At 35.7% G+C, this 13062-nt stretch overlaps 1 long non-coding RNA gene across 1 annotated transcript; it reads left to right on the forward strand.

Moving 5' to 3' along the window:
• The first annotated feature begins 11156 nt into the window (after nucleotides 1-11156).
• Nucleotides 11157-13062, forward strand: LOC108216689 (uncharacterized). The gene is made up of 5 exons (XR_001806126.2): nucleotides 11157-11331; nucleotides 11441-11469; nucleotides 12150-12257; nucleotides 12383-12498; nucleotides 12804-13062. It is a non-coding gene; the product is annotated as an uncharacterized LOC108216689 (long non-coding RNA).

The following is a 13062-nucleotide window of genomic DNA, read 5'->3' on the forward strand; positions in this document are numbered from 1 at the left end:
CAATGTTAGGTTGCCTAAAGCTGGTTTAGGTGTCAACTCTGAGAGAACTAAATTCAACAAGCCTAATAGTTTTGTGAATAGTAAGAACAAGAATAATAGATGTCATTCTACTGAAAACTTTAAGTCTGATAACAAGATTAGAGTAGAATTCATTGATGTTCCTACTACTATGACTGATACTCCTGTTGCTCCTGCTTTTGATGCATGTCATAAATCCTGTAGTGTTGATAATTGTATGACTTGTGCTTTCAATTTGATGTCTGCTTATTTTAAAAATTTGCATGCTAAAAATGAAAACACATCACCTAGACAACACACAAACAACAAGCATGCTAGATCAAAGACTGCTAGTCCTCCTCGATTTAGGAAGGAGACTTATGTTCCAAAGCCTAAAACCAAGGTTTATAAGGCTGTTGTAAAGGAAGTAAGTTCAGTCAAATCTGAACCAAGTATCAGTCCAAGAGGCTCTGTTGTATTACCTAATAGAAATCAGTTCTTTAAGTTTGCTGGACCCAATCAAGTGTGGGTCCCAAAGAATTTTTAATCAAGTTGTCTTTTGCAGGGTGCTAGTGGAGTTGTTCGAGTTACCTGGGTGCTTGACAGTGGAGCGTCAATGCACATGACTGGCAATAAATCCCTGCTGGAAGACATAAGAGAAGGAGCTGGCCCTACAGTCAGTTTTGCTGATAATAGCAAAGGTCGTACTGTGGGATATGGCAAGTTCAAAATAGGAAGGATCATCATAGAAGATATTGCTATAGTTGAAGGACTACAACATAATCTCCTGAGTGTCAGTCAGTTTTGTGACAAAGGATAATATGTTCATTTTGAAAAGGAGATATGTATTATTAAACATATCAAGGATAAGCGTCCTTCACTATGTGGCATAAGGAAAGGAAATATATTCGTAGCTGATTTGTCTTCAGGACCTGGAAACGAAGTTCACTGTTTCTATGCAAAAGCGTCTGCTGAAGATAGTTGGTTATGGCATAAGAAACTCTCGCACCTCAACTTCAAAACCATGAACTCTCTAGTCAAGAGAGATTTAGTGAGAGGTTTGCCTTCCCTGGAATTTACTTCTGATGATCTCTGTGAAGCTTGTCAGAAAGGAAAAGCAAAGAGAGCATCTCACAAAAGCAAGACCATCAATAGTATCACTGAACCATTGCACCTGTTGCACATGGATTTATTTGGCCCAGTGAATATTGCTTCAATTGATGGAGGAAGATATGCTTTGGTCATTGTGGATGACTTCTCAAAGTTTACTTGGGTTTACTTCCTAGCTTCCAAGGATGAAACTCCCCTGACAGTAATTAATCATATTAAGTTGGTTGAGTTGGAAAAAGGTGTTCCTGTAAAAGCTGTAAGATCAGATAATGGAACTGAGTTCAAGAATCAAACCTTAATCAACTTTTACTCTGACAAGGGAATCAACAGACAGTACTCAGCACCAAGAACTCCTCAACAAAATGGAGTCGTCGAAAGAAAGAATCGTACACTGATTGAAGCTGCTAGAACAATGATTGCTGAAGCAAAGCTTCCTCTGTACTTTTGGGCTGAAGCTGTGAGCACTGCCTGCTACACCCAGAACAGAACTTTGATCAATAAGGATCACATGAAAACTCCCTTTCATCTGTATAACAACAAGAAACCATATGTCAAACATCTTCATGTCTTTGGAGCCAAGTGCTTTGTTCTTAAAGATGGTGAAGAGAACTTAAGTAAGTTTGAGCCAAATGCATATGAAGCAATCTTTGTTGGTTATACCAAAATTGCTTATAGAGTTTTTGTGATTGACACTCTGTCAGTGAAAGTTAGTGTCAATGTTACATTTGACGACACTAAACTTCCAAGTCTACAATCTGCTGATCCATCTGAGTCCCTGAAGTTTGACAACTATCCAGACTCTGATTCAGATGATGATATACCACCTGAGGTTGCAACAGGAGATGACAACAATGATGGAAATGATCCAGGCAATGGTGGAGGAAATGGTGGAAACACTGGAGATTCCACTAGTGCCAGTGGTGGATCATCAAGTCAACCTGGCAACAACTCAGGGGGAGCTGATGGATCAACTAGTCACACATTTCAGCTCAATGATAATACTGCTGAATCATCAAGGACACATCTTCCAAGGGAAAGGATTTGGAGCAGAGATCATCCCTTTGATTTGATTATTGGTGATCCTGATGTTGGTGTCAAGACTAGAAGTGCTACGACAAATGAATGCTTATTCTCTGGGTCTCTATCTCAACTGGAACCAAAGAAAATAGAAGAAGCACTTGCTGATCCTGATTGGGTTCTTGCCATGCAAGAAGAACTCAATCAATTTGAGAGACAAGAAGTCTGGGCCTGGTTCCAAGACCAAAAGGAAAATCTATCATTGGAGCTAGATGGGTCTTCCGTAACAAGTTAGATGGTGATGGCATTGTTGTAAGAAACAAAGCCAGACTGGTTGCAAAAGGTTATTCACAACAAGAAGGAATTGATTATGATAAAACCTATGCTCCAGTTGCTCGTCTTGAAGCCATCAGAATATTTCTTGCATTTGCTGCACACTCCAACTTCAAGGTTTATCAAATGGATGTGAAAAGTGCATTTCTGAATGGAAAGCTAGAAGAAGAAGTATATCTGGAACAGCCCCCTGGCTTTGAAAATCCAGAGTTTGCTGATTTTGTATACTTCCTATTCAAAGCTGTCTATGGACTCAAGCAGTCACCAAGGACATGGTATGACACTCTCTCTGAATTTTTAATTGAAAACAATTTTACTAGAGGTGTCATAGACAAAATTCTCTTTTACAAATTGCATGATAAGGATATGATATTTGTACAAATATATGTTGATGATATTATATTTGGTTCTACTAACGATAACTTGTGCAAGAGATTTGCTAAGTTGATGCAGAGTAACTATGAGATGAGTATGATGGGTGAGCTGTCCTACTTCCTTGGTCTTCAAGTAAGCCAAAAGGAAGATGGAATATTCATTTGCCAATCCAAGTATGTCAGAGATCTTCTTCGAAAGTTCAATCTGGAAGACTCTTCACCGGCAAAGACACCCATGGCCACTGCCACAAAGCTTGATCAGGATAAATCTGGTAAGAAAGTTGATATCACAAGCTATCGAGGTATGATTGGCTCGTTACTTTATCTTACTGCAAGTAGACCAGATATCATGTTTGCAACATGTTTGTGTGCTAGGTTCCAAGCTGATCCTAAAGAATCACATCTTATAGCCGTCAAAAGAATCTTTAGATATCTTAAGGGTACTCCTGGATTAGGTATTTGGTACCCTAAGAATACTGGTTTTGACTTAACCGGCTATACAGATTCTGATTATGCAGGATGCAGGATTGATAGGAAGAGTACGTCTGGAAGCTGTCAATTTCTAGGACGTCGGTTGGTTTCCTGGTATAGCAAGAAGCAGCACTCTGTGTCTACTTCTACTGCTGAAGCTGAGTATATAGCTGCTGGTAGCTGCTGTGCTCAGATCTTGTGGATCAAGAATCAACTGAATGATTATGGTGTTGTAGTAAACAAAATTCCAATATTTTGTGATAATACAAGTGCCATAGCCATTTCCAACAATCCGGTTCAACATTCAAGAACCAAGCACATTGATATCAGGTATCATTTCATACGAGAACATGTCATGAATGGTACAGTGGTGCTGCATTTTGTACCCACGACTGAGCAAATTGCTGACATCTTCACGAAACCACTGGATGAATCCACTTTCTCTAAGCTGGTTTGTGAGTTAGGGATGTTAAATATGACATAGTTCTCTTGTATATATTTTTCATATGTATTATATGTGTTTGTATACTTTTTGTGAATTTTCTGTGTAATTATATCTATATTATTAGATTTTATATGATTTTCTGTATATTATCTGATAATATTCTGAGTAATTATGCATGCTTGTATATTAGTCAGTAATTTTCTAAGTGCTCATAAACTCCCCTGTAATTTTCTCTAAGCATTTAGATAATTATTTGTAATTATTTTGTATTTTTCAAAATTAATTAAGCATAAATATTTGAGTTTAAGTTAATTCATTGTATTGAATTAAAGTTAAATTCATATATATTTATATTTAACTAAAGTTGAAATTTACAAAATATTCGTGTAATATATAGTATTGTTTTAATTATAGGTTTTTGATTTTAATTGAAAAATGTTTTATCTTAAAATAATCAAAAACCATATTATAAATACTTTATTTCTTTCAGACAATGTGTTTGTCTTCTTCCTGGCTCGGCAAGACAATTTAATTGTCTTGATGAACCGTTCTTATTTGCTCAACTCGGCAAGACAATGGTTTGTCTTTCTCTATTTGTATTCTCTCAGTTCAGTAAGACAATGGAATTGTCTTACTGACTACACTTTTCACTGCGTTATATCAACTCTCGGCAAGACAATTTATATTGTCGTTCCGAGACTGTTCTCTCTCTCAAGACAATTCAGATTGTCTTACTATCTACTGCTTTGCATCTTCTCGGCAAGACAATTTGAAATTGTCTTACCGAGACTCCCTTTCGTCCGTTGTCTTTGTGTAGTGTATATATAACCTCACAAGACAATCGAGCAAGACAATCTCATTGTCTTGCCCATTGTCTCATCTCCTTCGATACACACACACACGCTGCTATACACACACACACGATCGACTGTGTTTTTCAAGTTTTTCATCAAAAACTTGCTGGTTTTCGAGTTCTCAAGCTTTTGTGCTTGCTGGTTACGCATTATTTCGTGGTATTAGTGACGAACTGCTGCCCAAAATTTGAATTTTCTCCTCGACGATTCTGCTTATTTTGAACCGATTTCTTGTGTACTGAAGCCTGAGCTTGTGTTGAGAATTGATCTGAGGTCGATTGTGAGATTAGGGTTCTTGGTTGATTTGGGGATTTTTCTCAATTAAGGACTTGTTTGGTTGTGTAATTTGTTTAAGCCTAAGGACTCGTTTGGCTTGTGAAATTTGGAGTTGGATTAATTGACTAAGTACCATTTTAATTAATTAACTTTTAATTCGATATTATTCTAATATTTCGAATTATTAATTAATTAATCAATTTTAATTAATAATTGAACTTTGCGAGATAATTGAGAATTAACATTTTATTTGAAAATTTCTCGCTTAATTCAATTTTTAATTATTAAAAAATGGCCAGAGAATTTGAGATTGCTGAGACCAATTATTGTGCTAACCTGAACTTCGAGGATTGTTCTGATAGATTCAAGAAGTGGATCCGTTTCCTGACTCAACAAAGCCTCGTCAGTACTGCACTAACTGCTGATATTCCCATACAAGTGCAACCACTCTTCGACTTCTACTCTAATGCCGTCAACTCTACAACTCTCGAGAATTATAAGTTGATTGGTGATCTGCCAAATGGACGAAGAATTGTTATAACTGTCGATGATGTGAACCGGATTCTAGGGTTTCCAAGGAACAACTTTCAAGTGGAACCAACCAGTGCTGAAATTACTCAATTCTTCCAAGACATCCACTACCAGGGACAGATTTTTCTTCCTAGAATGTCTAAAAGCAAATTGAAGGCTGAATGGGATGTCTTCTTCGATACCTTGGCAAAGGTATTTGCTCCAACTACAAGGCAGAATTTCCACAACATATCTTCTATGCTTCAAATCTTTGGATTCTCTGTGGCTTATAATCGTCGAATTAACTTCGGGAAGATATTACTCAAGGAGATTATCAGAAAAATGGGTTCTGTCTCTCAGAGATCCATTCATGACAATGACAAGGTTGAGTGTCACTTTCCAAGATTCTTAATGCTATTCTTAAGTGACAAAATGAATGATGCAGATAGAGCCATGTACGTTGATTCTGCAGTGGTGCCCATTCTAAGAACTTGCACCAAGATTCAATCAAGACTTGCTAATCAAAAGAAGCATGAGAATGTGCCTCTTGTTGTGACTCCTTACATGTTGGAACAGTTTAATGTTCCCTTTCAACCTGTCCAAGTTCCTCAGCCTCTACAACAGCAACAATATCAACCTGATCAACAACAACCAGCTCAACCTGAACTTCAAGAAGAACAACATCAAGAACAATCTCCTCCTCAAAACTTCCAACCACTTCAACTGCTTCAAGACTATCAATCATCCAGCCAATCCTCACATTACTCTCCATACAACCCTCCTTACAACTCACCACAGCAATCACCTCACCAATCATCATACAACTCTCCTCAACTATCTCCAAACCAATCCACTCCACATTACAACTTCTTCCCAGACCAACAAGCCTCCATCATTCCTTCTCAGTCTGAACCAACACCTTCACCTACACATCTACATACCATTCCTCAACCACAATCCACCTCTCAGCCTCTGCCTGCTGATTCTGCTATCAATCCAGAGCTACAGGACTTCAGGACAGATTTACAGGTAGCTCAGGTACTTTCTAATCTCACTGATACCTTTAATATTGATATTGCAGATTTTGATTGTGATATTGGATTTGATTTCCAGACTCCCAGCAATGAACCTGTAAACACCCAGGTTCATAACCAAGCTGACGTTTTCATTTCAACAACTGATTCTTCGTCAAACACATCAACCGACACTACTCATACACCAGTTGTTCGAAAGGTAGCCCGGAAACGGAGTGGGAGTGCAATTCTGAGAGAACCCGCAGCTCTGTCTCATAAGAAGCAAAGGGTGGCAGAACCGGAGACAACTGCAGCCGCATCCATTTCCTCCCAAAAGGATTTGGACACTGAAATGGTAAATATACAGTCTCTAGATTCATTCTCTCCACAGAATGCAGTTATTGAATTTGGCCGTCCGACCGCGGTATCCTGTAATGAGTCAAGCACACAACTAGCACTCACGCTAGTAGAACCTTTGTCTTTTAATTCTTCACTTAAAGAGAGCACAGATGTTCAAAAATTGTCATATGAAAAACTTTCTGATCACTCTTTCTTTTTGGATCAGGCTCTACTTGGCAACCTGCAAGTACATCAGCCTTCACAGGCATCTGAAGGACAATTTGTTCCTTCACAACCTACAGTTCCATCTCAGGGAACTATGGTTGTATATACAGGTACTGGTGACGGTGTGACAAACACGAGTGAAATCAGGCAAACACCGAGCGAAACACATGCACGAGAGGATAGTGACAAATCTTTGAGTGTTCGTGAGGTGAGTGCACACACCAACACTGATCTACTTCAGGAACAAATGGCTGCTATGAAAGCTGAGATTGAGAGGTTGAATGCTGAAAATGCTAAATTCAGAAGTGGAGAGCTGGTGACTCTACAAGAGAAAATTGCTGACACTTCCTTTACTTCTCTGCAAAAGGAAATGAATGATCATGTCAAGGGTATTCACTCTAGGATGGACAAGTTTGACAAGAACCAGGAGCTCTGTATGACTAAGCTTGACAACTTGGAGCAAACTTTGGCTCAAGTTGTTCAACATTTGAAGATCAATCAGTCTACATCTCAGTCTACTCCAGAGGATCCCTCAACTAAGGGGGAGAAGGACAAGGAAGACAAGGATGATAACAGCAATGCTGATGCTGGATATAGGAGTGATAAGGATGGTGATGCTGATAGGAGTGACAAGGGTGGAGAAAGAGCAAGTGGCAAAGAATCTTCTGAAGCTGATAAAAGCTATAAAAGGTCTAAAGGGAAAGAACCATTACATCAATCTGAAAATGTCTTCAACACTGACAATTATGATGATTATCCCAAAGACATGGATGATGATGACGTATTCGATGCTACCTATCGTCAGGCTGAAGAAGAAGGTAAGTTTGACGAAAGTTATTTGTTTCAGGAAGAACCTGTTGATCTTGAACACGAGGAGAATGTCCGGAAGTTCAAGGCAGAAAATGAAGCCAGGAAGCGGAAGCTTCGTGATTATCAGAAACTTCTGGAAGACAAGTTGATCACAGAGGAACAAATCAAGATTGAAAAGCAGAAAATCTATGATGCTGCGATCAAGCAGAAGAATCTTGAGATTAAAAGAAAAGAAGGAAAAGGCTGGGACATTGCAAGAAGAATATTCAATGAACCTCAAAGGGAAACTTTCGATGATAGGAAGTTCTTATCTCTGATCTATGATCTTCGAGAGGTGAACCCTGATGAGGATGTTTTTATGCATGCCTTTGCCTTAGAACTGGAATATGTAACTGTTGCTGTTAAGGGATTGCTAGAAGAGTGGGAGCTGATTGTCTACACACAGAGGAATGGTTCATTCAGACTATCTGTCGAATTTCTCAAATCATTCTCTGTATCTGAGCTCTGGGTACTTCGCAACAAAGTCAAGCGTTGCTCCAACTTGAATGAACTTCTTCGTGACAAACTGTTGGATTGTGTTGTTTTCAACAGTCCTCAGGTTGTTAAGAACCCATACTGTGTAAAGTTCGTTCACCAGGAAATCCTCTGCACTGTCTATCTAAACGAAGAGGCTTTGCCAAAGTACCCTGCCAAACGTCTGGCTCTAGCATCCACCTTACTAAGAACCAAGGGCTTCGCTTCTAAAGCCAAGTCTGATGCTGATGATGTAATCTCATCCTACTGCACTCGAAGAAATATTTCTCAATACTTTCGGAGGATGAAGGGTGTAACAAAATCTCAGCCATCTGACTTCCGTGAAGACCCTGTGGAACTGGAAGTACACTACAAGAAAAACGCAATTAGACAACACTCATCAAACAACGCTTGGTCGAAAAAGTGTTGCATGAAAACGACAGACAACTGTTAATTCTCAGCATTCAGAAAGTATTGTCTGAACCATGATTCTTACAAGAGTTATAAAACTGTTGTCTGGAAAATCAAAACAGACAAGTGTTTTTCTAACAGTGGTGTTGTCTAAACCCAACGCTCAAACGACGGTTTATGTTGTATTGACTGGCAATCATTCAGACAATAGTTTTTAACCCGTTGTCTAAATTTTTTTGTCAGACAACTGTTTTCAGTAGTGGTGTTGTGTTTAGGTGAACGATTACACAATGGTTTTAGTTAGTATTGTGAGAATCAAAAGGAGACAATGGTTCGGGAAACCGTTGTTGTAATCAGACAAGTGTTTTATATATGATGTTGTTGAAGATGAGTTCAAATAACGTTTTACCTTGGTCATCTAGACAAGTTTTTAGTTATAAAACCATTGTGTCACTACTACTCATGCAACAGATGTGTGCTAAAAAACCGTTGTCTATTAAACACTAGAGGACAAAAAAGACCTTTTTATAATAAGACAAAATTATGATTATGACTAGTTTTGTTATAAAAAGCATATAAATAAGCATAAAGAATTTTGAAAAAAATTGTACATAACTAATATTGATATATACTGACATCCGTACGGTTAGATCATTGAAAAAAATATTTAAAAATTAATACGGAGCAAATCGTATAGATTACAAAAGTTCTATTCAGTACGTCCTATATTGTAAGCATAAAAGACATACTAATACTCACGTTCGAGTCGTAAAATTATCTTTTTATTACAATTGAATAATACACATTCACGTATATGTATAATGTAATATATTTCTTAAGACAAATAGTACAAAAATTAGAATTGATTAAGGAAATGAGAATTTTTAACTCTTGAAAAGGAAAATTAAGCATACAACAGTTTTCGTCCCATAAATTGTTGTCTATGTTACTTACATACAACGGGTTTTCAACAAACCGTTGTGTGAGTCTATTTTAGACAATATTGGCTCTCTTACAAGTGCATTATGACGTAACCGTTGTGTCACTTCTACTCATGCAACACATGTGTGTTAAAAAACCGTTGTCTATTAAACACTAGAGGACAAAAATGACCTTTTTATAATAAGACAAAATTATGATTATGACTTGTTTTGTTATAAGAAGCATATAAATAAGCATAAAGAATTTTGAAAAAAATTGTACATAACTAATATTGATATATACTGACATCCGTACGATCAGATCATCGAAAAAAATATTTAAAAATTAATACAGAGCAAATCTTATAGATTACAAAAGTTCTATTCAGTACGTCCTATATTGTAAGCATAAAAGACATACTAATACTCACGTTCGAGTCGTAAAATTATCTTCTTATTACAAATGAATAATACACATTCACGTATATGCATAATGTAATATATTTCTTAAGACAAATAGTACAAAAATTAGAATTGATCAAGGAAATGAGAATTTTTAACTCTTGAAAAGGAAAATTAAGCATACAACGGTTTCCATAAAATTAAGTCTTGAAATGGAATATTACTTATAAAAATGACCTTTTTATAATAAGGCAAAATTATGATTATGACTTGTTTTGTTATAAAAAGCATATATATAAACATAAAGAATTTTTAAAAAAATATACATGACTAATATTGATATGTATTAACATTAGTACGGTCAGATAACCGAAAAAATATTTAAAAATTAATATGTAGCAAATGTATCGATAACAAAAGTTCTATTCAATATGTTCTATATTGTAAGCACAAAAGAACTACTAATACTCAGGTTCGAGCCACAAAATTTTCTTCTTTATTACAAATGAATAATACACATTCACGTATATGCATAATATAATATATTTATTATGACAAATAGTATAAGAATTAAAATTGATCAAGAAAATGAGAATTAACATAACATAAATATATTAATTTTTACTAGTTTAGTAACAAAAATACTCCTTTTTCTACATTTTTGGTAAAAACCCGAACACGGTTAATTTTTTATTTTTTCAATATTTTTACATATCAATAAAATAAGTATATATTACGTACCATCGATACAGTTTGATCATAAAAAAAAGTCTTAAAATATATTACAAATAATGGGGCACAAGTCCCGTTCTTGGAAGTGGTACGTTTAGTAAATTTTTGTTAAAAAGTTTTATAAGACTAATTTTATATTATTTTAAATATTATAACACATCACTTAAATAAATATATACTAACATCCATACATTTTTATCGTAAAAAAAATAATTTTATATCTTTCATGTATAAAATTTGAATACAAACATATTATAATTAATACCTCACCAATCTATTTTACAATATAAAATGAAATATTTTTATCTCTCTTGTGCTATTTTTACTCTGGCCCTTCCAATTTTGGTTACCCGCTCATCCAAAATTTTTATTTCCCCCCTTTACTTCTCAACCAAAATTTTCATTCCCTCTTCCTCTTATCCAAATCCTTTCGGAGAAAACTCATAACTCTCTTCCTGTTTTTCAATCTCAGAACTCTATCTCTTGTAAAGCTCCCTGTGGTGTGTTTTCTCTTGAAAGGCCAGAAAAGCACAAACACCTCCGTCGATTGTAAACACCTCTGATTTACACCTGCTATAGGTAGATACAAACTCTCTTCACAAGCTCTCTATATTTTCAACTCATTTATATTTTCTATTCGTTATGAATCAAACTTATTTGTATTTCTTTTGATATTGCAATTAATTAGGGTTCAACTTTGGGGCTTTCATCTTCCAGGTAATCTCTAACCTATTTGGGTTTATATTCCGAGTTTTGCTTTGTGTTATAAGATCTTGACCCTGTGTTTTGTATTTGGAAAAATTTAGGGCTTTGCTTTGTATGTGTGTGAATTTAGATTTGATTTTGAGCTTTGCTTTTCAAGGTGTAGAATCTTCAAGTAATTTTTTGGCATTGCTAGATTAGAAATGTTCTTGTTCAAGCAATTAATGTTTGATTTAGGGCTTATCTTGTTGTATTTGGATTTGGATTTGTTTTTGGACTTTTCATTGGTATTGTAGATGTTGTATTATATGTATGGAATGTACATAAAATCTAACATTGAAGATAACAACTAGCCTTAAGAATATTCTGGATGGCAGGCACAATGAGTGTCTCTGCTGCAAGTGGATCCAAACACCTGGAAAATTCTTTTAATAGTATAAAAGCCCACTCCCCTTCTGAATCTGATAAGGATGCCGCTATAAGTACTAGGCAATAATGTGTGATAAATGCATCCCCATTTGTGCTTATATGATTTGTTTTAATTTTATCGAGTCATAACCATTCAGGATGTTGCATAAAAGGCATATGCACAGGTATGTTTAATTTGTAAGATACTTGTGTGAATTATTGGGGTTATGATGTATGTTGTTAAATTATAATTCATTAATTTTGTTTTGTGTTTGTATTTGTATCAGAGTGCTTCATGCATATGAAAACTTCAAATTAGGATGCTACAACAGGAATTACAAGATGAAGATTAGAGAATGCACAAATTTCAGGATAAAACAGCCTTAATAGATCAGGTAGTTTGAATATAACGCAGTTGATGGTATAGTATTAGATTAAGGGGAGTCACCACTTTAGATAAATAACAGAGGTTGTAGAATATTGCATACAACTAATTAATGGTGGCCTTTGCTTTTTGCAGTTCCCGTCTTTATAAAAGCTTATTTCATAGATATAGTCATGTGGCATGATCAGATTCTAACCTGCTTGACCAATAAGCACTGGCTAGCATCTATATCATCCGATGGTACAAACAAGGTTCGAATCAGTCCCTATCTTGAGTCTGAATATTCATGTGGCATGATCAGATTCTGACCTGCATGAAAACAATTCCTCACCATTTGAAAGAATGTGACAAGGTAGGAGTGCCTTTATTGGGTGATCAACACTCTGCCATATTATATTTAGAACCTATGTATACATGGAATTGGTTCAACTATGTTAGGTCCAACTTCATATGATCATGTGACATTTATTTTAGGGCCTACAACTTCTGCCTTTTCTATTATTTACTAACACTATTATAAATCTAATGTTTATGTCTCTTTCTGAAAATAATACAGAAAGCTTGAATGCATTAAGAATGTAGATAACAACAGCTTGAAGTCTGCCATGGATCATATTTTAGAAGCTCGGCAAAAAGGAGAGCCACGCTGCAAATGCCAAAGACATGAAATTTATCATAGAGATGGTTATTCATGCACTTTTTACCTTAAAAATTTGAAGTACTCGTAGAGACATGAGATTTATATGTATGCAATTTTAGATAGAAGTTGCAGATAAATTTCAATTTTTTGTATTGATATATTTATTGATTCATTA

The sequence above is a fragment of the Daucus carota genome, chromosome 4 (assembly GCF_001625215.2).
Source record: "Daucus carota subsp. sativus chromosome 4, DH1 v3.0, whole genome shotgun sequence".
In the NCBI taxonomy this organism is placed as follows: domain Eukaryota; kingdom Viridiplantae; phylum Streptophyta; class Magnoliopsida; order Apiales; family Apiaceae; genus Daucus; species Daucus carota.